This window comes from Pleurodeles waltl, chromosome 1_2, assembly GCF_031143425.1.
Source record: "Pleurodeles waltl isolate 20211129_DDA chromosome 1_2, aPleWal1.hap1.20221129, whole genome shotgun sequence".
NCBI lineage: Eukaryota > Metazoa > Chordata > Amphibia > Caudata > Salamandridae > Pleurodeles > Pleurodeles waltl.
Genome location: NC_090437.1, coordinates 345,616,285 through 345,642,983, shown reverse-complemented (window position 1 = coordinate 345,642,983; position 26,699 = coordinate 345,616,285). Strand labels below are relative to the sequence as shown.

The following is a 26,699-nucleotide window of genomic DNA, read 5'->3' as shown; positions in this document are numbered from 1 at the left end:
AAGCCAGCAAGAGTGCCAGTATGCCAAGGCTCCACTGTGGCAGGGTGCTGCTTCTAGTTAATATCTGCTGCAGGCGCTGCCAGGACTCCACCACTCTGGTTCTCCAATCCCAAAATCTTCAAGCCAGGAATCACAGATCAGCCGAACTCGATCAGGAGTAACAGGAGATGTTTCAGGTAGGAAATCCGTGGGTTCAGGGTTGGTGGTGACGCCTCGTCGCCAGTGTTAAGCTCAGACAAATGGTTTAGTGAGATGAGCTTTATTGAATACCACCAACCCACAGCAAATACAAACACGTCCACTCTCACCAACGGTCCAGACTCTCTCCCCGAGATCCAGTCACCTCATCTGGAACTTGGAAGACATGTGGATTCCAGACAGTGATCAACATTCCAAGTCATCCACAACATAGTGCCACTCTGTGAAGGTGTCAGTATCAGTGTCATGATCAAGTAATGTACGTATGTATTCACATCATGTACCTTTTTCACTTACGTGTGACAGGAACATAATGTACACTTGTTGGGGATTGTTTACATAATTGCCGCCACAAGTCTGCCTCCTTATCAATTGTTAGGGGACATACCTGCATATAGGGCCTACATGAACTGTATAAACACATCTCACACAGACAGGGTTACAAGAGGGATTCCTTCCTAATGCCATCTATGCTCACGTCACCTCGAAGTCTGACCTACAGACCTCATTCGAAGGTAATAAGAGTTGGGGGGTGCTTCTCATTGACATGGTCCTGGCAGATTAGGTTTATCATACCTAGCTCTCACTGGGGTAGAGATTAGATTCTCTCTGCTAGGTTTTTTACATCTCATGTTTATTGTAAGATGGTAGGGGTTATTGTATTCACAACTCATCTTCACAATTATGCTTTTTCTATTGTTCGTTATCCTAATCATTGCAGCTCATGCATTTTACTGTAGATTGCAGTCTTTTCAATAAACCTATTGAAAGCATTCCTGCATCTTCTCTATTGCCTGTGTGTGACTGAGACTTGTTGCTAACGAGAGAAAAGGGTAACGTCCTTTCCATCGTGACTCCCTTGAGATGTTGCATGCATAAGACTGCAGAAATCACGTTTTATCGTTTGCTTTTTTGGTGAGGTACTGCTTGTGAGCCAGGAGGGTTGGGCAGATAGTTGCGACTTGTTGTAGGATTGGCTTAGCTGCCTACAAACAAAAGTGCTGTCATCCGTAAACCGGCAGTCTCGCCTAGAAGCAAGAGTCCAACTACGACACCTCATCATATTTCATTACCACCATATTCTGCATTAGCGTTAATAACTCAAAGGTGAAGTTGAAATGAAAATTAACACTAGCAGGCTTTATCCTCTCCTGGAAACACTCCAAGTGGACTGCCTCTGCAAGGCTAATTAATTCATCCTTTTCTCACTTTTCATACTATTTACCCTTCACCTCAACTCCAGAGAAACATCTAGTTTTTCATTTTCTAAAATGATCCAACTGTGACTGTGCTCATATTCACAGGTCATATAATGGATTTTGGAATTAGTACTTTCCCAATCCTCTTTCAGCTACAATCGTCTTTTTCCAGGTAGCTTGTGGAATCACTAAATCTAGAACATTTCTATGGTTTCAGGCTGCAGTTTGCCAAAGAATTTTAAAGAATTTCTGATAAAAAATTCTGGTTAAATACATTGCATTTGGGGCTAAATGTTTATTTTGACCATGGTAATCAACACAATTTCTGAATAATTCAGGGTGCGTGATCTCTTCATGTTAGGATTCAATTGCTTACATACCGGATCAAAGGCCTAGATATAACGCATAACACAGAGAACACTTCTAACTCTCTAGATAGAACTTCTGTTCTTGGTGAATGTGAATATTTCACCATATCCTGTACATAGAGGTAAGCTTGACAGGAAAACCGTGGCACAAACACAAAAATGTTATGGATTTTATATGATCACATCACATCTGCAAGAGGTTTTTATTATTATACATATATATATGTGTGTGTGTATATATATATATATATATATATATATATATATATATACACATGTATATATATATATATTCTCTAAAAACAAAGGTTACAGAGATGTTATAGTTAGGTTCAGATTTTACAAACATAACACCATAGAAATTCACCAGTTATAGTTGTCTCAGGAAACTATGGGCTAGATGTACAAAATTTCTATTTTGCATTCCCTAAATAGCGAAACCTAAGAAATCGCTATTTAAGAAATGCAAAATGGAATGCACAAAAATAGAGATTTTCTAATAGTGATTCCTGTAGACTACACCATTTGTTTCAATAGGCCTAAGGGCCCATAGGTATGAATGGTTTTGCAGTTCCAAATTTGAGATTTGTTTATTAGAATACGGGGAGGCAGAGGGAAAAGGGGCAGGGGAAACAAACCAGCAATGCAGGACAGGCAGGAGTGGCTGTGGCAATATAACAGACCACTGAGGGAAGAGAGAAGAGGCACTGGCAGTACAACCATACATGTCAAAAGATCCAATTCATTCAGAAGACTCCAGATGTTTTTAAAGCCAAAAAGGCTTTATTTTATCTGCCTCCTGCCTAAAATATCTTCTTTTTCAATGTAAGGCAATGGGGAAATTCAATTCCCCAGGTTTTTTTTTCTCCCAAATCTCCATCTTACCAAGTTCAAAGTCTTGGCAAGTATGATACAATGGATCATTGAAGGTAGGAGGAACAAGGTAGGGACATGGAGTCAGATAACAGAGAGCAGGAGGGAGAATGGCAGGGACCCCAAACTGTTCTTACAAGGCAAGCATCAGGGGTTGCAGCAGCACAATACACCACACAGGGCAAGCGGGACAGTAGTGCAGCACAACAGACAATGGAAAGCACTAGGAAGGGGACAGGGCCATGCGCATGGACAAAGGAGAGCATAGGGGAAAGAGGCGAGGGCAACAAGCTGACAATACTGGACAGACAGGAGGGAAGGTTGCAGCATAACAGTCTATGAAGGGCACGCGGGAGGGAAGGAGGGAGCAGTGGCCGCACATCAGACCACATAGGGAATAAGGGAGGGGACTGGAGCATGGACTTGGACAACAGAGGGTAGGGAGAAGGTGGATGTGGCAGCAATGAGGGAGCCGGAACCTGGACTTGGACAACATATAGCCATAGAAACCATAGAAACTCAGTTCTCAAATCGAGAGCTATTTAAAGTAACTATAACTCACACCATCGCCATGCACTGCTAATTATTCCAGATATTACATCACTCATGACATCTTCTATGACATCATTGATAATGTCACTGTAACATTTGCAGCAGTAACAATATTGATGAGAAAACTGCATGGTGAGTGTGCGAGTTATAGTCAACATAGGGCATGAACTACAACGTCCCTGTAACCTTTGATTTTTAGAGAATATATATATATATATATATATATATATACATACACACACACACACATAGATAGATACATGTGTGTGTGTGTGTAGGTTTCCACAGGACACGTATTTTATTTAGCTAAGAACTATGGTGCCATTTGATGAATCTTCATGAAACTGACAAAATAAAGTTAATCTAGCTCATCCCCTCCTGTTAAATTTTGCAGTGATCATTCATTACGTGTGCCCAAGATTAATTTGATAGGAAACCTCTGTTGCACCTACAGAAAAATGTCTGAATGGAATTACACCAAATTTGGCATTTAGAACTTTACTCTCATGATTCCCTAATTTCAGTATTTTTCTAGGATTTTGTTTCAGGTTTGATTCCACCAAGAAAGTACTTGAGTGTGTTACACTTTTGTCAGAAATACAGAATGTTAGAAGCCTAGTTGTTCATTAGAGCACTGTCGTGAAGTTGCAGTAGAACATTTGGAAATCAACTGACAGACTTCCGCTGCTATTCAAAGTACTTGTTTTACTCAGAATGTTAGATGTTATTCTCACAAGGATGGGGAAGATAGTGTGAACTTAAAAAATGTATACTCTGGAACACCTTCGTAACTTCTATGACAAAAGCATGAGACAGAACAGAATTTTTTGTTTCAATATTAACTTTAGCACCGTTTTGTACATTTTCATGAAACCTAAAAAGAACAGTTTAACCTAATGCATTATCTGGTGTGCAGGAGAGTGAGGGAGAGGGTCCTTTAACGAAGGAGTCCGCTGGTTGAGCCCCGGTCATGGTTGGGCCCTGGGAGCACTGGGTTTGGGGGTTATTGAGGCATGAATGTGAGTTTTGGTGTTCATGGGAGGGTGTGTTTCCAGTATTTGCTTTGGGATGGGAGTCGTCCTGAATGAGCCCCCCCCCCTCGGTTTCTGTTTTGTTTCTGGGATCCCGCTGCAATACCTCTCCGGGCATCCCCTCAGCCGCATATGCTTGATGCACTGGATGAATGACAGTCATTCGTAGCGCTGTCTTTTGGTCTGTCGATGCTTACTATAATTACAGTGTTCTGTTGTTGGTTAATATATTGAAATGTACTTCAATGACTCTGTAGGGGTGGGCACCGCTTTATCGGTGTGCTTGTGGAAGTTGTAGTGGTTGGGTCGACCTAGCCTAATGCCATTACTGTCTTATCTCTTCATGCACGCTAAGTTAGAACAAAATGTGTGGACTCGGACCTGGAGTCTCTAAACTGTTGCTGACATTGACTGTGTGGTTGAAAGAATATTTCCCCCTAAAGTAATATGCTATAATGTAGTACATAGTTGTATGTGTACGCATAAATAAACAATAAAAAAATAAAAAAAACAGTTTAACCAGCTCTGCTCCTTCCTGTAAAGTTTCAGGGTGAGTTGTCAAACAGGGGCCAACAAAAAGGAGGGGGTCTCAAGTCACTGATTTCCTACGTTAATTCCCAGAGGAGTCACCTGTCACAACTACTGGAAACAGAGCTGAATGGAATTATACCAGATCTGGCAAAAAGTTAGAAATTTGCTCAGTAAGTGTGCTTTTGTGATTTGGCATAAATCTGTTCGGCCATTTTTGAGACATGTGTATTTGAAAAGGTGCCTGGGTGGTCATGCAGTGGTTTAAAAAAAAGTTATATCTGGACGCCTGCTGTTGAGATATTTTCTGCTTGTCCACTTTAAAGGTGACTAGTCAACCCTGACTGTTCAGACAAAACCAGATTACGTTGTGGCGGCCACTCAGAGACACGGTCCTCATTAAAATATATGTAGTGAAAGCCAGTACTTTCAAAACAAGCAGCAGTCCATCAGTTAACTCCCCAGGGTTGCACTGCATCTACCTGCAGTGTTCCAACGAACGACCAGAGAGGTAACATTGCGTTTAGCCCAAAAGTGGGCCACACCTGAAATGAGCTTGACGAAATCAAAGTTGTAAAACTTAAAACATTCCTTTAGAAATTAGCAAAATGAAAGGGTTCCTTTTGTCAGAGAAATTGACCTTCTCTTGTTGACATTGTTTTTGAAACCTCCAAGACCATTTTCGCAGTGGTAGTGGATAAACTTTAAAAGTGGTGGGACATACATTTATTATTTGAATGAGCAAGAAAAGCAAGCGAGTTGACCTCCTTATGCAATTATTCCACCAAGAATTTGTTTTTAAAAAATCAGAAACGTGTGGTATATTTAAAACCACGATTTTCTCAGATACTTGTTAAAAATGTAGACATTCCTGAAAGGGCACTAATGAAATATTCCGATGCTTTTGTGGTTTGCCAGAAAAAGCCTTACATTGCCTCGAGGTATTGGGAATCACCAATCACCAACCCCAAAGATAAAACGAATACAGGGGTGTGAAAATAGCTGAAGTTTCAAGGAAGTGTCCCCTAAAAGTTGGCTAGATAGCTCACTAGACAGGAAAATGTGATTACGCAGAGTCATTTTGCTTACCATTTCTCAAAGTGTATAGATATATATAACATCTTTGATTTGTTTTTCACCTACCTCCTGCCCAATAGCTTCTTGATGTATGTTCTGGCAAAGAGTCTACATGGAAGGGAGATGGTGAAAAAATCAAAGTTCTTAGATGACAAAGCTTGACACAACTTGCAGGCTCACACAGCAATATATCTACTCAATAACATGGAAATCACAGGTTCAGAAAGCTAACGTGATACATAACTTACAAGCTCAGGACTCAGACAGCATTTATTATAATATCATATTAGTCTTTCCAGTATAAATAATATACTGCCTCCTGAGAAATCATGAAAACGCAAACCGGCAGCAAGTGCCCTCTGGAACCAAGGAACTGAAATACACAGTAAGTTTCTTTTTAATACATAATGACTATCACTTTAACATTAGCTTTAAATAGAACCGAGATGTGCAGTCATGCCTGCCATTTTCTGAAAACACAGACATATTCATAGTAAAATACAGGTTTTTATTTTTTATTTTAAGCTCAACACCCCTAAAAAGAAGTATCCTGTTTCCATGACAAAGCAACAAATTTTCATTTTTAGTGAATGCACATTTGGTCTGTCACACCTGCTTGTCATTTTCATCCAGCACTCATCTATCGCACAGTCAGACATAAACAGACTCTGCCTTTTATGTCTATTAATCTTCAACAGATATTACACACATCTATCATATGCAAAGATAATCACGACCATTATGACGGGAAAAGTATCAAGAATACAAAATGAAAGTGTAAATTGCGCCACTGTTATTCCAGGATAGCCAAACGTTTGCCAACATTTTCAGCCATAAGACTAGAATGGATCACTATTATGCCAAATATTGTCAAAGCCTTTCCAGAAATGCCCACATTATGGCTAACGTGGTCCACTTTAATAACTAGAAAATCACTAAGAATGGGACCAGTTATGTCACTGATGGGCTCTTATGTCCGGATTATTCAGCATGTAACCAAGAACACTAGGAAATATGTCACTGATATGCCATCATACCAGGTTTACCATATCACAGATGAACTGTCATAGTCAGCAAGATACCAGTACCCAGAAATATGTCCCTGATTTGATGAGAGCGCCAGGGGTAGCCTGCACATTTCCAAGCATTCCTGCAATATGTGGTCTATAGGCTGTCATTATGCCAGGGTTAAGAAGCATCCCTCAAGAATGCCAAAAATATAGCAAGGTGGAGCCCCATTTTTCACAAGTGAATCCCAATTCACTTGAACAAGTGTTTACTCACACTCATTGATTTGTATACATCACAAATGCTCATTCACACATAAACTCATTAATAAAACCAATGATTACCATTCCTTCTCAGAAGTCGGCAGTGCTGCCTCAAGGGGGTCCTCCCAGGTGACTGCAGTAGAAAGCTGGAAGGCCTGTGCTAACCTGGACAAGTGATGGTCGGCTCAAACTGCTGAACCTCAAAAGGCGTAGGACCAATAAGTACTGCAGTACAGATCAGGTCAGCCAGCAGGGTTAAGAGTAGTGTGAAATCTCACAGGAAAGGCCACGAGACTTAGTCCACACATTGGAGATTTGTGAATGGCAGGCATACAGACACTCATGCAGGGTCGAGCCAGAGACAACTCCCTTTTTCCACCTTGCCACAGATGGGGTGAAGACCTGCAAACTGAATAAACTTTTACTTTACCATTTAGAAACTCATGGCAGTAAGAGTTGCCATACCAACATTTCTAGCATCAGTTACAGGAAGCGAAAAATAATTCCACTAAGAAAGCAATTTTGCTAGCCAGAAACAAAGTCGCAAGGCCTGTCTGTTCTAAAGCTAATCCTGACTTCACCATGTATCAGAGAGAATAGGTCTTCTCACACCTGCGCTTTGCAAATCGCGCTCTTCATGTACAATCTATTGTTTCCCTTAGAATATTGCACTGTAAATTATGCTGTACTTAGTCTCTGTAAAATTAACAAAAACTTGCAAGTAAAATTACAAATTATCTATTGCCAGGAACTATGGGCCAGATGTAGCAAAGGTTTTTACCCATTCTGTGTCACGACACACAGAGGAATCGGACAAAAAGCAAATGAACACAAACTGCACCAAATCGCCAGCTTCTCCAAGAGATGATCTGCTTTATGCCTTAAAAGAACAATGAATAAAAGCGATTTACAGAAACTGAGGAAATTCAGGCAGCATGTGGTGCACTTAGATCGCTTAATATGTGAAATTATTTGACTCTTAAAAATGCCAGATACTTACTGCGCAGGGCTGCGTTTCCAACATTAGCCAGCCACATTTCTGGAGTCTCTTCTAAAGCTTAGCCCACCTACTATGTGAGCCTGTTATGTACCTATACACTCGTGCAGGATGAGCTGCACAACAACATTCGTAAAATATATGTGCATGCAAACGTACACAGGAACGCGGAGGAATAGAACTATAATCACTCGAAACAGTAATATGCAAAAAAATGTACAGAAACACAGTAAACACAACAAAAGGCACAAACTTAAACATAATTGCCTGCGTATTACAAAAAAGTCCACCAATGTGTATTACATATGCATGCGCACATATATACAGACACAACACGTGACTATGTGCACATAGCTTGGTCGCCCCATTTAAACTTTAAACGTGCCTTTCATTTTTTCTTTATTTTACTAACTTGATACTTGCCTCCTACTTCGCTCCGCTTTGGTCCTTATCGACCTTCTCTTCTCCAGGGCCCTTTTGAGTGACTGGTAGCAGGCTGAGGATGTGGGAATCTTGTGCTCGACATTAAAGGGCACAGAGGCCTATGTCCTAGCCTTGTTATGGATAAAAAAGGTATGTTGGAGGAGGCAATGGCACTCTCCTGTCCTAATGCTGTGCGAGTGAGATGGAGTCATACAGTGGCAGACAGTAATTTTAGGAGTGCGGGGGACAGGCGGGACACACAGGCACACATACATTCATTCATTCACACACCCGTGCAGACCCACATCCATTCACAGCACTCATTATCAAATATTCAAACATACACGCTTGCACGCACCAAACAGTCATTACAAAAAACACACACACACCTTTAGCTCTGCCTCGGAGGTCCCAGGAGGGTTGGAACTGCTGCCTTCCCCCGCTGGCTCACCTAAGGTCAGCCAATGATGGAAGGCAGTAGTCCCAACTCGTCAGAGAGTGGGATGGGGTCAGTGAGACTGCTAACCCCACCACACTCTGTGACAAGGTTTCACTGACTGACACTCGGCCCTGGGCACTTAAAACTGAAGCGCCCAGGTCCGAAGCAATCAGTGACATTCCCCCTCGTCATGAGGGGGAGGGCCTCAAGGCACCTTTGCTAAACTTTAGAGGTCACGCCCACAGGGCTGTGACTTCTTCAGCCCAGCAAAGTTCAGCTCAGGCAACCAGGAGCCTGAGCAAATAGCACGTCTAGCTCCTGGCTGCCTGACGTGAAAAAGAAGAATGACTGTCAGGCTGACCTTTGCTCAGCCTGACAGACACTCTTCTTGAGGGGCAAAAGGTGGAGGGGGCGTGGCCCCTCAGCCCCAGAGGACAGCCTGTGACTGGGTCATAGGCATTCGTGTCTCCTTGGCTGGCAAACAAACCATGCATGCTTTCGGCCTCCTGTCATAGGAGGCTGAAAGCAAGCTAACAGCATACGTATCTAATTGTCTTGGCTCAAATGGGGAGCCAAGAGGGTCCTAAATGCCTCCAAAAAAATACAGCAATTGAGGAGTTGCAAAGGCAGTGCCAGGGGTTGCATAGGCAAGCCAGGGGTGATAGCTGCAACACCTGGAGACCCCTGAATTATGTCCATGCCCTTGGTCTACATTGGTCTGGTGTGTAGTGTTGGGTCTATGTGTACCTTTGAATGGTATCATACAGGAAAAATGCAGTACTGTGCAGTGCGTATATGTTACTTGCATGTGATGGTTGTATGTGCGCCTGTGAGGGACAGAGTACATGAATGATGTAATGCTGTGAGCGTGTATGTCCTATGCATGTACTGGGTGTATGTGTGTCTGTGAGTGGTACAATAGATGAAGGAAGTGATGTTGTGCAGTACATGTACGTTGTATACATGTGCTGGGTGTATGTGTGCCTGTGGGTGGCACAGTATATGGCTACTTCTGGGTTCAGTTTTGGGAGACCCAGGGCTGCATGGTGAAACATGAGGAGAGGACCTAAAGGAATCCTCCAGACAGATGTGGCTATTGCTGCTTTCTGTAAGCTGGGAGAAGAAGGGAGAGCCAGACTCCCCCAGTACACTTCAAAGGATGCTCTTTGATTCAGAGAGAGGTCAAAAGGAAGGGGCCTGTGCACATCTCAGGAAGGAGATGGGACTATTAAGAGAATAATAAAAGAGTAGAGCTGCATTTCACTGTGGCTGACATCCAAGCGTGGGTTTTACTCACTCCTGTGGCCTGTATTGTGGGGCTATCAGCTTTGGAGTCGCCCCTGGCTGTGACAGACTGATTTCTAGAGTAAAAGAAGAGAGAGGGGTGGGCCCTTCATGAGGAAGTAGCAAAGAGCCCTCAGCATAAACTTTAAAGACTCAGATTCCACATCACATTGGGTACCTGAAAACGGACTACAAGAAGGGGATATTGATACCACAACATTTGTCAACTGTCTAGCAATCAGTCGGACTGTGCAAGAAGGGAAACTCTGCAAGATGTCTGCCTGTGACCAGGACTGGGGGCAAAAGCCTGCTAGTCTTCCAACTAGGTGAGGGGACATCATCCAGGAATCCAAGGTCGCCTGCCTACTTGCCAATACCAGTGTGCCCTCCGAGGAAGAGGAGAGCGTTGGAGGTAGGGAGGTCTAGTAGGGAATCCTGTTGAGTAGACTCCCTTTGCAGATGTGAGGAAATGGCTGGTGGACCAATCAGGTCATTGCCTGCATACAGGAAAAAAGTCAGCGACCCTTTGTGCCAGAGAAGGACTGCTGTGAAGTAAGTCGTGATCATCGCTTTGGCAAACGTGCCATCACCCATGTGCAGTGAGCAATCAGTGACCCCGTACGGTGGGAGAGGTGGCCACAAAGTAATTTACTGTGCCGATAGGGTTAGAGCCCTTGTGCAGTGGAGAAACAGCGACCCCGTATGCCGGGAGGGGCAGTCGCAAAGTAATTTACTGTGCTGATAGGGTTGGAGCCCATGTGCAGTGGAGAAACAACGACCCTGTATGCCAAAGCAAGAAGTGTGACCTGATCAGGATCGCCACAGGAGGAGAGGGGCTGCAGTGGGGACTTATGTAGACCACCACTGTGACAAAGGATCTGCATCTGGACCTTTGCACTACTTTCTTCCCTCTCCCCCCTTTCACAGTGGGACAGACCAAAGGACTTACCCAGCTTGGAGGAGCCATGATGAACCTCCAGTCACTGCACAACCGCTTGTGAGGAACTTGAGGACCACCAACCACAGTCCACCTGAGCTGCATGCAGTGAACTCACCTCAACCAGCCTTCTGTCTCTTCAGCACCTGTGGAGAAGGCACGCTCAGGATGTTCTGTTGCTCCTATCCTACAGGTGCTGGGAAGATCGATTGCAGGCTCGTCGGCCACAGGGGACCTTGCTTGCTACACAGTGCTTTGGCACGGGAATTTTTGATTTTAAGACAGAGTCAGAGTGGAGCTCTTGAGACTCTGGCTACTACAGGGGTTTACCCTGAACGTTGCCTATAGTGAATGGGAAATAATCACTATCACTAGAGTGAGTAAAGAATGGGGCACAAGGAACTGCCTAAGAAACATTGAAGAACTGACCTCAGGAGGACTGTGGAAGTTGTTTGTGAAGGTTGCATTTCTCTTTAAATTAGTAATGGTAAAATAAAATACTTTATTTCCATTGAAGTGAGCATTTTGCTGGACAATAAGTTATTGCCGTTTCTGAGCGTATTTTGAGTTGTGTGCTTTTGTTCACCCTGTGTATCTACCTCCTTCTCCCGCCCAGGGAGCCTCGTACTGCTCGACCCACACTATTACTGGGAGTAAAGTGCTGAAGAGGTACTGGGCTGTGTTGCCCAGGATCCATCGTAGGTAAGGCCCTAATACATCAGGAGTAGAAGACCTCAATTAATACGGTTGGGCCCAGTAATCCCTGTGTTCCTCCGAACAGGGTTCTGATATGGTGGATTTTAATGTAGTAGGCCCATAGACAAAGAATATGGGTCGCCAATGAATGATTCTTTGCCTCTGGCATGCTCTTGCAAGCACCACACAGCATGACAAGAAAAGATTGAGCTGATGCTTTTCCTGCGAATCAATTTCCTAAGGTGAGTTTGGAGGTGCCACCAACAGGGGCCAGCACTGAAAAAAAAGAGGCATCATTCATAGCCACTGTCATCAAAATCACTGCAGAAATCAAATACCGAATACAAGCTATAAAAGGGTGACCTTATGACGCAAAGCACCCACCCTACAAGTTCTATTAAAAAATAGAGTAGCAGCAGACAAGTCAGTTAAACAAAGTAACAACACGTAGATGCCAGGTGTCTTACATATATCCAGTCTAATATGTCAAAGCCTGCAAATCTAGCATCTAATTAACCAATAAAAGTTGAAGAAAAGTGTGAAGCAATTCAGAAAAACCCAGGATGACTATTTCCAAAATAGTTAAAAAAAGAGTGAAACAATTCAAGGAACCCAATATGACTGTATCTAGAAAAGCACAAATTAATAGGCAAGAAAGAACCTCAAAAAATGCCTACAAAGTTTTGCAAAGTTTACAAACTTGCCATTTCGTGAAGTTAGCAAAGTATGAAAAAACATTCACAAAAACTTTTCTTGTGGTAGAAATATTTTACAAAATTTGTTTGCAGTAGAAAATTCCTTTAAAAAGTGAGCTTTTGCTGAGATTTGTTTCTACAAAACTGACTTTTTCGGAATTGTTTTCTTGCAACTTAAAGTTTATAAAGATTGCCAAGCTTGATGCTTTGTAAAGGAAAATTTAGGAAGTTTACAGATGAGAAACTTTGCAATCAGCTGATCATATTCTTTGTGTTGTGTAAAGCTGCTTAAAAATGATTTGCATCGCAGAATCATTAGGAAACTTCAGTGCAAAAGGTGATGTGAATCCTAGCCTGTGCCTTTCTTCCAGCACACTCATAATTTGTTTTTATATGGTGTGCACTAGTGTATGTTTGCCTTTTCTTATTACCTTAAACAAGAGGGTTCAGTACAACCCAACTAGATGATTGTCATGTTTAGGCCTTAGTCTACCAGATGGTGCAGCTGTCTTGTTTGCTAAAGACATCTTGGTGACTGTCAGAAAGTTGATCTAGTAAAGCCTTCTGCCTGTTGCTTGCAGTTGGCTTCAATGTTTGTAACTCACATGTTCTTGCTTCCATTTGCTCGGTTTAGGTTTTTTTAGGCTGTGCAGCTTGAGTTCGGTCCTTCCCTTGCCAAAAATGTACTTATAGTATCCTTCAGACTGCTCCCTTTCTGTAAACAGGCCTGTAAATCTTGTTCCCATCTCGTCACATTTGCTGTGCATTCAAAGACCAAAGTAAAATGTTAGGCCCTGTCTTCTGAGGGTGCTTGTTTACTTTTCTTTCTCCGTCTTCAAAATGAGAGGATTTATGTGACAATATAGATAGTGGGTGTAGGAAAGTTTTTTTTCTAGCACATGGCAACATTTAAGTGAACTGTGTAATTAGTTCAGAATATATCAGAATTAGAAACACAATAAAGCAATTTTTTGTTAACTTTGAAGTGTGTTGGAAACAAATACTTTGATATGATCAAAACAAATTATTACACTAGGTGGTACAATTGCCGCACATTTTCATTTGTGCACTATATAGTTTCAATAGTAAAACTGTATGTCTGTGCAAATGTACTACTCATTTCAAATGAAAATGTGCTGTCTGTAATGGCAGTATACTACCACACCACGAGTACTCCACACCCTCCACTCTACACTGCGCCACTCCACACCATTGCACTCTACTGTGCACCAGTCCATTTTACACCACTCCACTGCATTCCGCAGCACTTCACTCTAAGCCACTGCACTCTACGTCACTTCACGCTAAGCCTCTCTACTCTACCCTGTACCACTCTATGCCAATGTACTCTTTGCCCATCTCTCTATACCACTGCACTTTTCGCCACTGCTCTCTACATTATTCCATTCTAGGCCACACCAATCTACTCTGCACAACTCCTCTCTTCAACACTGCACACTATGCCACGGCTCTCTATGCCAATACACTCTACTCAAGTGCACTTTACTCTGTAACACTCAACTCCTTGCCCCTGTGCTCTACGCAATCCACTGTATGCCACTCTCATGTACTCTGCACCAAAGCACTCTATGCCACTGTACTCTACACCACTTTATTTTACACCATTAGTCTATGCCACTCTACACCACTGCACTCTGCTCTGCACCACTCCACTCTATGTCTCTTCACTCTACTCTACACCACTCCACTCTATTCCACTGCACTCTATGCCACTCTACTCTTAATTACTGCACTCTACACTAATGCACTCTCCACAGAGGCACTCTACGCCACTTCACTTTAGTCTGCATCACTGTACTCTTTGCCACTGCTCTCCACACCAATCTGCTCTTCTCTACTGCATTTTGGCACTCTACTCTGCAACACTGCACTCTCAACCACTGAACTGTACATCACTCTACTATGCACTTCTCCACTCCAAGCTACTCCATTCTACACCACTGCACTCTATGGCAATATTTTCTACTCAGCACCACTCTATGCTACTCTGCATTGTACGCCACTGCACCCTATGTCACTCTACTCTACTTAACTGCCCTCTGCATCACTCAACTCTACGCCACTCCACTCCACTCTGCACCACTGCACTCTACACCACTCTAATCTGTGCCACTCTACTCTGCACCACTCCTCTTTGTGCCACTCCACTCTACTATGCACCACTCTAATCTATGCCACTCCATTCTACGACGCTGCATTGTATACCACTGAAGTCAATGCCTCTGCATTCAATGCCTCTGCACTCTATGCCACTATACTCTGCAACACTCTACACCAATGCACTCTACCCAGTCCACTCTCCTCTATGCCACTCCGGAGTATGCCACTTTATGCGACTCCACACTCTGCCACTCCAATACATAACACTCCCTCCACAACACTCTACTCCACTCTTCGCCATTCCACTCTACAACACACTGCGCCACTCTCCTCCACGCCACTAACTGATCAATGCTGAACAGCAGCCACAGTGGTGTACAATATGGCTAAAAAACATTGGCAAAGCATATATTTCTGCCAGAGGCAAGACCCATTGGCTTTGCCAATGCTTGTAATGAAGTTTCAAACATGTGGCTTACATGTTGTGCACAGCGTGTGCTTCTTTCACTTGAGCTGCCCTACAATCGAGACTAATTCATGGAAATTACTTAAACTAGTGTGTAGTTAATACATGAGTAGATTGCACTTTACGATTAACTTGGTTTAATACGTTCTGCAGTTTTGCAGGCATTGTATTTTCCAGTATTTACATTCCAAACTGAAAGGCGTGGCAATCAAATAAGCTACCATAAACACATATCAAGCAGCCTAAAATGTTACGTTTTGTATCAAAGTAGTTCACTTTCACGTGACGGTATGCTAGCTCAAACGACGCCGCGCTAGTCATACCCACAGTTTAACCTGAGAGGAAACAGAACCTTCAGGACATCATAAACACCATTACAGCGAAGGATAAACTACTGGTTATGCAACACTTGCACAAACGGTTCCCAAAGCATTGCAGCATGGTTCACAGCATGGCAGTATTTACTCAGCCCATCGTGGTGGCGGAGGACGGGCCGAAGAACCACTGTCACAACAGTTCTTCTGCAGGGGCCTAACATTTGGGGGACAGCCACTGTAAGTTCTGCCAGCCACCCACCAAACGTTTTGTTTTTTAAAAACACATAATGACTCCCACAGTCACAGAGTTTTTACCTGTGAGCTGTGGATGGGGAGGTCATTATTTTGATTTTTTTATTCATCACCACCAATTTTTTGGGGCAATGGAGAACAGAAAACAAGGACATCAGATCATCTGTCCTACATAGGGCAGGCGGTGTGATACCCTTACGCCGATGGCCAACACCGCGTCAGGCCTTTGGAGTAAACTTTCCATCGACAGATCCAACAGGGGAACCACCGGTGAAGACCTGTCTGGTGGATCGAATGTTTGGCAAAGTACTTGTCTTATTTGTGACAGAGTAACTGTCCGTCAGTGTCTAAACCAGGCCTATGCTGGGAAACTGCTGCCAAAACTGTGATCAGAGATTTAGGGTTCTGCTTTTAGATCTCTTGCAGAGTAGCTATTATACTGCCCTGAGTATGGTGTACCTAAAGGGTTAGCAAGCTTACGTGCGTCAAGGTCAATCCTTTGTCTGACTTTATCATCACCTTATCATGTATCTAAGCTCTGACATGAATCTTATCCTTGAATATGGCACCTTTAGCACAAGATTTGCACCTTTCAAACTAACTGATTGCAGGTCTCCAGAGCACATCTAAGATGCCGTACCTCATTCCCGTGTGTTATGCTACAATGCACAGTAACTTAAGCGTGGTGTACTGTTTACGTTTTATGCCAGCCATTGCTCTGCACTTCTTCACAGGTAAAAGTGCTTAAGCCACTTTCCCTGTGTAGCCCCAAGAGCATTCACACCACTGCTGTCTTTTCTAAGCCGACTTGATGTGCACTTGGACGAGTTACAAGAGTGGACTAGGCAGTAAACACTAAAATAAAAGTCCACCCACCTCTCATCACGTTTTCAGGTGTATTCACATCTCACCTTCAACCAGCCTCCAGTCATTGATAATCGGTTGTAAAGATATCTACCTTCAAACAGTGTTTTATTCATGGATGCCCAACTGAGAGGATATTTTTTTCAGCACAAATACACACGGGTCACTTAAAAACTCTCATGTCACTGCTTTTGTTCAAAAGATCACCATGTAGAGTTCCCATTGCAGATACACATATCTTTCAAAGTAAGGCTGCTTCTGTTTTGATCCACCAAAACGGAAAATTAAAATGAAACAAACGAGATTAAAAATATCAATATGGAACTATGAAGATGTAATCTTTAAGAGCTGTGATGCAGCATGCAACTGAAATTGAGTGGGTAAACGGTCGTTTAGACAGTATGATGCTTTAATTTTATTGACATTATGTCACACATCGATACCACTCAGATTGTCAAGTGGGTGTGGGGTGCATCAGTGTTTAGGATTCGATGGTTTTAAGTGGATGCTACTGTTGTTTTATATATGAAACTTTTATAATACAATTTTAACATTCATATTAATATCTCTTTTTATCATGTAAATCCTATGGAAGTTTTAATCTCAATATGCGTGTTTTATTTTCTCTGGTTTAATAGACTATAATCCAAATAAAGGTGATTTGTTTTCTCTATGTTAAGGATTATGTAGTTCTGGATTGTATTTTAGGGATACATATGTTCTCATCACAATTCCAAATCAATTTATTTAACACAGAAATATGATGTCCCCCACAATAACAGACGTGCTGGGTATTTTTTTTTTTTTTTTTTTTTTTTAAATAAATGTGCCTTTGCCTGTAAATACGTTACACAACTGAGGAATCGCAGCATGCAATGGCGCTAATAAAACATCCGTAGTTTTATTGGAAAAGTGGGTTGCATGGATTAAATTCTATTCACTGAGTTCACACTTGGTGAGGTTAACTACCTCTTGTAGCGCCATTAGTTGGTTGTGTGAACATGCACACTGTCTCACTTCATAAAACGTAAAAGTAGAAATTGCATCAAAATAATGTCTTCAAATGTTACCCATGTCTCTGAGGAGGTCGTTTCTAACTGTGAGTAGTAGAGAAAAGCCCACTATATATATATACCTGGTAATCACCTCCACGAAAAAATAAAACCACCTAGGAAAGTAAGATACACAGGAGACCAGACAGCTTAATGCTGGATAAAACAGCTACAATATTTGCTTAAACTTTTGAGCCATGAGCACACTTGTACAGCACCAGTTTTTCTCAAGCCTGTAGTTTTGTTGTCTGTAATAGTAAAAATGTTTTCCAAGGTTCACTGATAAATGTATAACAAGTCCTCAGTGGGCAGCCGCATTGCAAGCTTCCCTAATACACAGAGCAGATACTGTTATGGATGTCAGTAAGGGATGCCCAGGGTTTGGAGCTGTTACCCCTGACTCATTCTTTGGGAGGCACTTACCCCTTGCCACCACAGTCACGAGGCTGTAGCAGGAACTGAAAGCATAAACAGGCCTATTTACTTTCTGTAACTTACATTCCTGTCTAGGGGTGTCCTGTGATATCACTGGGATTCAGGGAGTGTGTCTTGTCACTTTATCTGGCGTTTTGGTGAATTGATTACCATGTCTGTGTAGGGAATTGGGTTGTTAGGTGAGAGGGGTGGAAGCCCCACTCAAATACTAAACACAATCCTTGTTTGAGTGAACCACAAACGTTACTAAATAAACCCGCGTTTAAACCTTGGGTGGCTTCGTACAACAGCAGTCCGACTACAGTATTTATGCAGCACTCAAATAGTGATGAAGTGAAAATACAACACAAGAAAAATCAGAAACCAATTTCGAAAAATAGAGCCAAGTTTAATAAATAAAATGACACAAAAATTATAAAAATACAATCAGTTGTACCAGAGACATGTTCAGTGAAAATAGCACCAAAGTGCACAAAGAACTTGCCCAGTTATATAGTTGCACTGGACTGGGGTAAAGTCAAAAGTTCAGTCTGAGCATGCTGGGGGGCAGGTCAAATACAGGGACCAGATCCTTCCCTCTAGAGAGTTATCTTCTCAAATTCACACAAAGATCTGCCATTTGCGTTGGCAGGGGCTGCAAGGAGGCCATTGTTGGCTCGAGGTGCAGGCTGGGCGTCCTGGAAGATTGCTGTTGTAGCCTAAAGAGCATTTTTTGTTATTGGGTAAATGCATGACGTGCTAGAGATCTGTGCCCGGTGTGGTGACTCCCGCAAGCGATTTTTTCTCGGTTTTCAACAGATGGCTAATTTCTTGCGGTCTCATTACCAGGATCCTATCCAAGATATGCATCCGGTGCTGCATGCGCTTTTCAGGTCTCAACTCTTGAGTAAAAGGAATTGGTATAGGCTATTATATAACCAAGGGGCGCAGCAGCCTCTGTCCAATTTCCTAGAAAAATCTGTGAGGCTACACAATGTTGGTTTTCGGAAGATGATTGCCAAACTTTATCACTCATAGGTCATCAGGCCTTAAGGGCCGCACATTTTAAAAGGATGGCGTTTTTATCTTGATGCAGGAGGTATTACACGCCAGCAGCCCTCCATAGAACGTTCCTCTCGGTAGAGGATCGGTGTTTTCGGAGCAAGCAGCAGAGTGCAGTGGCCTGGCTGTGTATCTTCTAGTCTGCATAGGTGCATTTCTGGCATCATCTTTCTTCAGCTTTGAGCCGGGCTCCTGGAGTCGGATTTGGAACGTCACTGGTCCTCTTCGGTTTTACTAGGCAGGCTCAGGGTTCCGCAATGAACAAACCGGCACATATATTCTTGCCAGTTGCACTCTCTATTGCCTATTCTATGATTTCACAATTCTTGCGCACGGATAGAGTTTCATCTTATGATGACTGATTGAATAAAATGACCAGAACAAGGAGGTTTGAGGAGGCCAAAAAGGTTGGGGACTTAAAGAAATTCTGATCAGGCCCTGGTAATAGTAGAATATGTAGAGAAACAATATTTAATCAATATCATATTAACGACTGCAGTATTCGCACTGAATCTACTTAGTGGCTATACAATTTATGATGACATGTCTATAGTTGTTATTTCTTTCAATTTTTAGCATTTTTGCTACATTTCAGTCACTCAATGCTTGACCCATTAGTGGATCGGATTTTTGGGGATTTACTTACATTATTTCGGATTCTCAGTCCAATTCTGAGATGAATGGGTGCGATCTCTGGCCTCTTTGTTGCCTTTGCACTTTAGCACATGTTCACTTTATTAGATTGAGGATATGTATTATAGGTCATTGGATGTTTTTATCTCTAGCCACTTCTGGATTTCGTTAAAGCTAATTTGCACAATCTGAGTTCATCAGGAGACTAGCTTTCTATGGAGATGCGGGGGAAGGGTTTTGTGTGTGCTACTGCCTATGTTCCGTGTTTGCACTTTAGCACATGTTCACTTTACTAGATCTCTGGTATTTAATGTCGGGGATCTTTTTTTTAATTTTTCATCTTTGATTTCTGCAAATGTTGTAAAGTTGCACTGGAGGTATATATGTTGTTTTTGTTAAAGCATTTGCATACTCTGAGCCCATCCCGGACTAGATGTCTATGGAGATAGGAAAGGCTAATGTTTTTTGTGTGTTCTACTGCGTCTGTTCCGTGTTTGCACTTTAGCACAAGTTCACTTTCCTAGATCTCTGAACTGCAGATCTACATTTTGACTTTGCTAAAGCAAATTTGTACAATGTGAGCTCATCAGAATTTTATTCTTGAATGAAGATGGAAAAGGTTAATGGTTTCTATGCGCTTTGTTGTCCAAAGTGTTTTTTTTCTTTTTGATGTAAATCTCATTCACTTTTGCTCAATAAAAAATATACAATAAAAAACAATGGAATGATTCTTCCTATAGCAAACGCTCCAAATTACACTGCGTTATTTTAAAATAACAAAAACATTTTTATAGTCAGAACGCATTCATGAGGTGTCTGATGTCACCGAAAAAACTGTTTTGTGCTCTGCACGACCCAACTGCCAACTGCACTTGTAATCTGAATTAACTTTTACAATTGAAATGGAGTAGAGCAGCAAGGACAGGCTCACGAATGGAGACACATTGAAGCAGGCAAGCATCTTTTAAAAGACAGTCGGCTTGCGAAGCAAAAGAGGCGAGGGAGAAAAAACAGAAGGTAATTGGGGTGTACAAGGTGAGTGGAGTAACTTCACCTCTCCCTCCTGAAAAAGAAGTAACAGAAAACAAAAGAGGGCAAATAAACATTTAATAAGCACCTGCAATTCATTACTGACAGTAAACTACATTTCTATTCATTATTTAAGGCGTTCACATTTAAACACTTTTTTTAAATTTAAATTCAGTATTATTTTCTCTGAGATACGATGATCTAGTCACTTGCTTTAGGTCACATGCCAACAGGCGGGTGGATCCGGACCTATCCTGGTATGTATTTGGTAAAAAGCCAAAACAGCCTTTGGTGCCTGTCACCTCAAAGCAGTATTTCTAATAAGACACCTTCTGTGGTGTCAGTTAAAACTACCACTGGACGCTCCATGGATTCATCTGTAAAGCCATCGTCACATCAGCTTGCACTTCCCCTTTTCACTTTTGTGGATACTCCAAGTTCCACACTTGGATCGTGCCTTGTTGCGGAGTAGCATGCACTTTCTACTAAAGTTGTGGCATCTTCAACTCGTTCCTTCGTGCCGCCGGTTCCATCTGTGCATGTTTTCCTATGTTAGGTTACATTGAGTAACAGTGTTTCATCGAGAAGGATATCCATTGTTATCAATAAAACACTGGTGATGCTTCAAGTTTAAACCCTGGTGAACTTGTCTTCACTTTCCAAGATGGAGGGTATTCATAGGGGGAATAAGGTGTAATGATCCTCTCTCTATTTATTCACGTAGTTTACTTGTGCTGCCTAACCATCAGAGGGCTTATCACTATTGGTCTAGTGTGTACTGGTGATTCTATTGTTTAGGGGTCTATGGGTGGTCCTGTATACTCACTCTTCCTCACCATGAGACCATAGTTCTGTGGCTGCTAAATTCTATTAATAGGTTATCACCATAAACGTCTCTGCAACGGCTGGCCTTGCAACTTATTGCCAACCTGTACAGGTATGACTAGATGGGGGATGTATGTTGTGCCACTGACGTTACTGTTGTAGCCACATGGCACTGAATAACCTAAACTCGTTCATTCAAGGGACTTTTGACAATTTTGTGTTCTGAATGGTGTAGTGTTGGGTAGTGCTAGTGTGGCCTAATGCCATTGTTCCTGTCCCATTTTCAGCCTATTTCCATTATTAGTGCCAAGGAAGTTTACAGGGACAGGCAGGTCCTTTGCGATCCATTTTCGAAATTGATATATTCATCAGCAGATCCCAAAACTGGAGAGAGTTGGAAGGATGGTGGTCTAGGCGATAGCTGGTATAAACTCCCATGTTACCTTGAAAGTTCTGGCTTGAGGGAGAACAGAGACGTCAAGGTTGCAGGGAACCCCTCATCAGGATGTTACCCTCTGTTATCCCTAGACAACATGGTCTAGGCTTCAAGAATTCCAAGATATTAGTGTGCCAACTCATGTGAAGCCCCATTTGTCTACATTTGACAGTGAATATGTCTCTGCTCCATTGAGGAACTTCTAGAAGAACAGACGCCGATGGTTCCAAGCTGCCAATTCCTATGTGTAAGTCACAAACGTTGAAACTCTGTCAGGGCCTCTTCTCGTGGCTGAGATTCTCAAATGATGAATCCAATGGTACTGTACCTGAGTTCTGTCACTGGTGTTTTGCAAATAAGAAAGCTCAGTGTACTAAATGGTTAGTGGGGTGATTGGCAGATCCAGGGTCTAACCACTTCAAGCCAAACTCAGCCTTCCAAAGTCATCTGTTATGCGCATAACTCAGAAGAGGCAGAAGTGTGGCATGAACCATTATGTTAAAAAACAAGTTACTATTATTATTATTAGTACACAATAGTAATGGTGAGTCATGATTTTGCCATACAATATTGCAGAAGGCTGGGTTTATTAATGAAACCTCATGTGGATGCTTAACCCAGAACTGTGTGAAATTTGGGGGCCGTCTATAGGTTGAAAACTATTTTAAGAGGGAGGGCATCTGGAATCATGCTGATCCCCAGCTTCCAAAGCTAGTCTTGGCCACATCCTTGTCATAAGTGGATGCTAAGAGCAGCAATATATCTCTTTTTCTTTTTAAAGTATGGAAAATACAAGAGCAAATAGCCCTGAACACTTTCCCTCTTCACTAGCAAGTCCTTCCATAAAAATATTTCCTTTCCACCTTCAGACTGAAGGAAGTGGATGAGACAATGAAGCTAGAACAGAAGGCCAGTGTTTCCAAACTGCCTGTACAGCCTTGCCCATCTTCTGCAGCAGAGAATCTTTCGCAACACATACCTCTGCCGTTATCAATCTCATTACACTGTTGCTCTTCAACAGAAGATTGCATGGCCACCTAACGTAGAGAGTTGTCCCTACACAACTCACAAAGAAATCCTAGAAAATTAAAGTAGAATTTGATTCTACATTCTCCAAGAAAAAGCTTTTGAGAGAAAAGGCATAAGGCAACCTCATAACTATATGGAACACAACCTACTGTATGACCTATATTTAGAAAGATGATAAAGAAAAACTATAAAATAATAATTAACTAGGACCTCCTGGTCAGTTTATGGTTTAGCTCAGCTCTTTTTTAGCAAGTAATTTTGTAAGCACACATACACATGGTGGGGTGCAATTGTGCAGTTGGTTTTAAAGTCAATGAAACATACAACAGCAAAAGAGGGGATCACCCTCCTAACTCCCTTTCCCCCTCTCCCTTCCCACCCGCCCCAAGTACTTATTGCTTGTAGACATGGACATAGAGCTACTTCTCTGTGTGGTGTGAACAGAAACATCTCAGACCGGCATGGTCATGCGTCACTCCTCAAGGAGCAGGAGGAGTCTCAAATATTTAGGGCAAGTCAATTCTCTGAGGTCCTTGATCAGGGGTGCAATTTACAGTTTCCATAGCTCTCTATAGAAGTCTCCTTGAGATGTTAATACTAAGGGCAGTTACTCCATCCCCTAAATGGGTATCCAAGCTATGTGTGTAGGAATTTTGTCTGTTCCCCAGTGGGCCAGGATTGTTTGATGTGCCGCCTCCAGAGCAATGCTGCTGCGACGGCCTTTGCGAGACTTGAGCGGGTACATGAGTTTGTTTGTTAGGCCTAATATTGTGTAAGCCGAAAATCACGGTAACTGGATGGTGAGGCACTCGTCTATATCGTCTAGAACTGTGTCCCAGAAATGCGCCACTCAGGGGCAATCCCATAATAAATGTAGCAGGGTCCCCGGCTGGTCACAATGATGCCCGCAGTTTGGGTTTTGCGTGAGTCTGCCTTTATGTAATCGGTGTGAGGTACTAGTAAGTGATAATCTTAGTAGCTTGTCTCTGTGCTTGCGGTGTTGCTGGCCATTTGCTGTGTCATGTAGTGCATCACTAACCATGCCTTATAAGGGAATTGTCTGCCTACTTAAGATTCCCTGCATATTTGACTACAGGCTTTGGGAAGTGGAGTAGCATGCAGAAAAATGCTGTATAAGTCAGTAACCAAATGTTTGTCGTTACATTTCGTACATAGCCACTACCCATATGTTAACAGAGTGCAGCTTGCCGGGGTTCGATTAGCGAGTTTCGTAATTGATTGCAGCTGTGGTAGCCAGCAATTTTGCTAGTTGAATGCTCAAATAGGCTATTGATTGACCAGCCCAGTGGATGGGAAGGTGACGGGCAAGCTGAGTTTCATTGTCGGGTGGGACTGTGAGATCTCCTGGCCAGTTTAGACCATAAGTCTTCAAACTGTGGAAGAACGTCCTTGGGGAGGAGGGGGAGCCCTGCCTGCCACGACAACCAAATCTCAGCTGGGGACCAGACGCGTCATTCTTCTGCACAGAGGGCCCAGAGGGAATTAAGGGATCAGACCCTCTAACTTACTTGGAAAACTGGTTTAAGACTTTTACACCTGTAACTGAGTTCTCCCCCTTCTATTCACTGGAAAAAGCCCATCATGTGCCAGCGTGATGTCCTCCACCGGGTGTCACTCGTTGCCCCATGCTGGCAAAACTTTTGCATTTCAGTATACTTTGTGTAGCATGGCGAGCAGGTCTCCTTTGTCTGGAGGAAGTCATAATGCTATTTCCGGACTACAGTCGCGCTGTTGAACATCAACGTTCCCCTTCCTTGGAAGTCAAAAAAAGACTCTGCCAACTGGGCATGCAAAATTCACTACTATTCCCGGCTTAAAATAATGTGGACATTATCACCATCTTCTTCACAGACCCAAAAGAGACCTGGGACTGGGCAGACCGTCACCATGGTGAGCTACCCCAGCGACACAACAAACTGATGCCAACCTCCTCAAACCCCCATGGCTGGCGACAGGGAAAGCCTCGAGCAAAGACTACCACATGGCCACCATCGGCTTCCTCGCCGAACCTGGAACAAATCATAACTGACCTCAGACGTGCCCCCCAGGTGGCGGCTACCCTGGGTACCAACACAGCGGTCACAGACAATGAGCGAGGCCCACACATCTTCTCTTCGGATGAAGATACCATCCAATCAAAAGACTCTGAGAGCCCCATAATCCTAGGCTGGTGATGCCGCAAACTGCAGATACCTTTATTTGTCCTACTGATCCCTTAAGCATTGCGTCCTCAGCTGTAACACACCTCAGTGCCTCTTGCTTTTCTGATTTACCTGGCTGGTGATGTGCTTCATCACACATACGCTCAAATTACACATAGCTCCCTTGCTGCCTTGCGCCTAGGTCATACTCCTTGCCCTAGGAACCCCTGGTGCCCATACCTCAAGTGCTCGAAAACAACGACAACGGCATATAACACAGGGCACCCTCCCCATGAGCCTTGCACAATGTTTCCATAGATGTAATGGGCTCTGTGGCCACTCTACCGCTCCAAGCATCGACCACCCCGTCACAATACTGCAGAGTTCAATAAAATATTAAGTTTGGATGCGCCACCTGTTGTGATGGGCCCCCCATATTGGGACTGTTCTACCTCCAAGTTACCATTGCTCCCCCAACATATCTCCTTCCACACATCATCGTTTTACAGGCAGGCAAACGGAGAACCACCCCCACTTACAACCCACCATTTTTGTACATCGCCATCACTTCTTCAACAAATATATACTTTTTTACACCGAACATTCATGACATTCATTGAATGCACACTGCTAGGAAACGTTACCCAATCTAATCATATGTTAAGCATCAATGGGCACAGGTAATCCTACTACAGGAGACACATATCTACTGGGGAGCTGGATCACTTACCCAAAGGCTGGAGAGGCTACACTCATGCTACAACCTATAAGGTGTACGCATGGGCCGCCCTCATATGGATCCATCCTGGCATCCATTTTCAAGAACTGCACTCGACTGGGAACAAAGAGGGCTGCTACGTCCTCCTAGAGATCCGCTTAACAGCCAACCACTATTTATAAGGAGCATATATGCTCCCAATACTGAACAGAGGCCTTCTGGAACACATTACCGGTGGCACTTGCCCCTAAAATCCACTTGCCATGGGTGCTGGTGGGGGAACTGCAATTGAACACTAGACCTCGCGTGGGACAGATCCCACACCCCGCTGCCCCACTCCTCCCCAGAGACACAAGCTTTCACGTCTGGACCATCACTGACAGACGTCAGGTGCTCCCTCAACGAGGAGCCCAACTATACTCCTTCCACTCCATACCCCACAACATCTACGTCCAACTTGACCGCTTTCTCTGTCTTGGAGCATGACGCACATACAATGGACAGTTGCTGGACACCCCATCGTCCTTGCATTCCAACGTGGAAGCTACCATGGGACTGGTTAGAGGACCCAGTCTTCAGGACAGGGTGACCACATTAGTCACTACTTCTCTGAAAATCATAACACAGCCTCCACTCGGGCGTTGGAATCAGACACATTTAAGGTGGTTACCAGGGAAATCTGTATTCAGAACATGGTGGGGGGTTCACAGGACCCTGGAGAAGGACATAATGCATGGCAAAAAGAAACTTG

At 43.1% G+C, this 26,699-nt stretch overlaps 1 protein-coding gene across 15 annotated transcripts in view; it reads right to left on the bottom strand.

Annotated features, from left to right (window-relative positions):
• The window catches only part of BNC2 (basonuclin zinc finger protein 2), a 1,044,043-nt gene that overhangs the window by 667,453 nt on the left and 349,891 nt on the right, over window positions 1-26,699 (bottom strand). For 3 of the 15 annotated variants that reach the window (XM_069239536.1, XM_069239516.1, XM_069239561.1), the window contains one exon: window positions 5,893-5,934. The exons of the other annotated variants lie outside the window; for them this stretch is intronic. The gene's annotated coding sequence lies outside the window, so the exon portion shown is untranslated. The remainder of the gene's footprint in view (window positions 1-5,892; window positions 5,935-26,699) is intronic. 15 annotated transcript variants of the gene reach the window in all.